Here is a 3,647-nt window from a genome sequence, read left to right as displayed (position 1 = left end):
CCATCATTGTTGTTTGGCGGGTCCGGGCTGGGGATTCGAACCTGCCACCTTAGGTGTACGTGGCTGGCGCCTTAGCCAGTTGAGCTATAGGCGCTGAGCCCTCCCTAAGAATTCTTTTTACCCCAGTCTCCTTTGATCAGGGTCCTGAGAGTGAAGGCTGCTTGGGAGTGGGGAGCAGGAGGCCACATCCTAACGAGTCTTGGGTGCGAATACCAGCACTGCCATCAGCTGGCTAATTGACCTGAAGCAAACCCCTGTGTCTCTCCTATCTTCCATGTTGGTTAAGGATTAGTTACAAAATCAGAAACACTCTAGGTAGTTTAAACAGCAAGTGATTTATAACCACTAGAAGGGCTGAAGGAGGAAGCTAGGAATTGAGTATTGGGAAAGTTTTCCTGCCCTGAGTCACACTGCCTTGGCCTGATTCAGGAAGATGCCAGCTGCCCCTGCCACGGTCTGTGCCAGTGAGATTTATGTTCTGCACTCTGATCCCCTCCTGACTTAGTCTTAACACTTGTGAGAGGACATCTGACTGATGAAAGCTAAATCACAGCCAGAACCTGAGCTTTGGAGGTCTGGGAAGTGTGGCTTTTAAGGTTTGGCCTCTGCATGATGAAGAGGTACACAAAAAGGTAGTTGAAATGGATGCTGAGTGAACTGGTCTATAGATTCCACCATGGTCTCTGCCCTTCATCTCTAAAATGGTTTACTAGATGGCTGGGCACAATAACTCATGCCTGTAATTCCAGCACTCTGGGAGGCTGAGGCAAGAGGATCACTTGAGATGGGGAATTCAAGACTAGCCTGAGCAAGAGTGACACCTCTTCCCCCATCTGTACTGAAAAACTAGCCAGGCATAGGAAACTGAGGCAGGAGGATCACTTGAACCCAAAAGTTCAAAATTGCTGTGAGCTATGATGCCATGGCACTCTATCCAGGAGATAGAGACAGAATGAGATTCTATGTCTCAAAAAAGATGTACTAGGATCCTACAGGCTTGCTGGGATCTCTGGGTGGGCTGGGAATGGGTGTGTGATGGTTGCATAGGAGCAGGCCTAGACTTGCATTATAGTCAGTCTTTCGGGAGATTTTCTAGTTAAGTGGTGCTCAACCCTATTAGACCCAATGCCTTCCTTTTTTGGAGACACATCTTTCGTCACATCCCCTTTACTCATCTGAAATGAAATTCTTTCCTACACATGGTATGGGCCATGGGGAGGATAGAAGGAAAGGAGAGAGGTTGAGAGGGGTAACGGGACATTTGGCCTGGTTCTCCCAGTATGTGGAGTGGAAAGACCAGAGGGCTTTGAGTCAGGCAGATCATGCTTGAGTCATAGTTGTGTGAGTTACCAGCTGTGTATTACTGGGCAGGTGACTTCCCCTCTCTCAGCCTCAGTTTCTATGTATGTGAAATGGGTTAGTAGTAATTCCTTTCTTGTATGGTGGTGAGGATAAAAGGCATTATACAGTGACCAGAGGTCAACAATTGGTAGGTATTGGGGGGGGGGGTGTCTGTGGCTCAGTGAGTAGGGCTCTGGCCCCATATACCAAGGGTGGCGGGTTCGAACCCAGCCCCAGCTAAACTGCAACAACAACAAAAGAATAGCTGGGTTCTCTGGTGGGCACTGTAGTAGTAGGCCCAGCTACTGGGGTGGCTGAGGCAAGAGAATTGCTTAAGCCCAGGAGTTGGAGGCTGCCATGAGCTGTGACGCCATAGCACTCTATCAAGGGTGATAAAGTGAGACTTTGTCTCTAAAAAAACAAACAAACAAAAAACAAAATAACAATTGGTTGGTATTTATTTTCCTTTCAGATGAGCCCAGGTTCTTTCTGAACCAGTCCTGATCCCACCTCCAGTTGAGAATGTTGCTATTGTCAGTGCGGCTTAGTGCTTTCTGTTGGATGCGATTCAGAAATTAGGTCAGCACACACAGGGCGGGGTCCTCCTTGACATCAGTGATGGGGAATTATAACAAGTGTCTACTTCAGTGGCTACCTGGTATGTCCTGTTCCCTTTTCTCTCTTTGTCCTTTCTGAAAGTCTAAACCCTGAATAAACCTCTAATCATTGAAGAATTTGACATGGCAAAGTTCCCCTTTCATAGAAAAAAAAAAAACAGGTGAAGATTTTTTTATTGGTAATTCAAGCTCTCTTTTTATAAATGGAAAGTGTATGATATTATTTATTCTTTACCAGACTTACAAGGAAGAGATATAATTTCTTTTTCTTTTCTTTTTTTTTTTTGCAGTTTTTTTGCCGGGGGCTGGGTTTGAGCCCCCCACCTCTGGCATATGAGGCTGGTGTCCCACTCCTTTGAGCCACAGGCGCTGCCCCTGAAGAGATATAATTTCTATCTCAAACTATTTCAGAGACAAAAAAGGAGAAGACACAGAAACTTTTATGATGTTTATCTTTGATATCTTGTATTTCATATCACGGTCAGAGTTTAAGAAAAGAAACTCAGAGACCCTTTTTGTTGCTTATGGAGATAGATGGAAACATACTAGGATGGAAAATGCTCGGGAATTGTCAGTGTTGGATTTCCTGAAGTTGATAACTGTATTCAGGTTATGTAAAAAAGAATGTCCTGGCCGGGTGTGGCAGTTCACACCTATAATTCTAGCACTTCGGGAGGCTGCAAGGGGTGGATTACTTGAGCTCAGGAATTCCATACCAGTCTGAGCAAGAGGGAGACCCCCATCTCTAAAAATAGAAATCTTAGCTAGGTGTATTGGCACACACAGGTAACCCCAGCAACTTCGGAGGCATAGAGGATTGCTCAAGCCTAACAATTTGAGGTTGCTATGACCTATGACATCCTGGCACTATACCCTGGGTACAGAATAAAATTCTGTCTTTGGGGAAAAAAAAAATGAATGTCCTATTCACAGGGAATACACACTAAAGTATTTATGCATGAAGGAATAAAATACAGGTGGCTCCTGTAGCTTAGTGGGTAGGGCACCGGCCACATACACCGAGGCTGGTGGGTTTGAACCTGGCCCGAGCCAGCTAAACAGCAATGACAACTGCAACAAAAATATAACCAGGCATTGTGGCGGGTGCCTGTAGTCCCAGCTATTTGGGAGGCTGAGGAGAGAGAATTGTTTAAGCCCAAAAGTTGGAGGTTGCTGTGAGCTATGACGTCACAGCACTCTCTCTACCCAGGAGGACAGCTTGAGATTATCTCAAAAAAAAAAAAAAAAAGGAGTATAATATGTACTATTTACTCTTACTGGTCAGAATAAAACATTTTGTTCTCTCACATATTTGGGAGAAATAGAATGATGAAACAAGTGTGGCAAAATGTTAACATTTAGTGACTGTGGATTAAGGGAATATGGCAATTCTTTGTACTATTCTTCCATTTTTTTCTGTACGTTTCAACTCTTTCAAAGTGACAATGTAACAAATGTTAAGGTATTGAATTCTACAGTATGCTAAAAGGAATTCCTCAGAAATAAATAGGGTATGTCCCAGGAACAAAAAGACAGTTCAAGACCAAAGAAACTATTAAGGGGATCAAACAAATTAAACATTTAAAGAAGACCCAGGCTCGGCGCCTGTGGCTCAAGCGGCTAAGGCGCAAGCCACATACACCTAAGGTGGCGGGTTCGAATCCCCAGCCCGGGCCCGCCAAACAACAA

The sequence above is a fragment of the Otolemur garnettii genome, unplaced genomic scaffold, assembly GCF_000181295.1.
Source record: "Otolemur garnettii isolate 467f Iridium unplaced genomic scaffold, OtoGar3 scaffold00023, whole genome shotgun sequence".
NCBI lineage: Eukaryota > Metazoa > Chordata > Mammalia > Primates > Galagidae > Otolemur > Otolemur garnettii.
Note: the sequence above shows the minus strand (reverse complement) of the source record.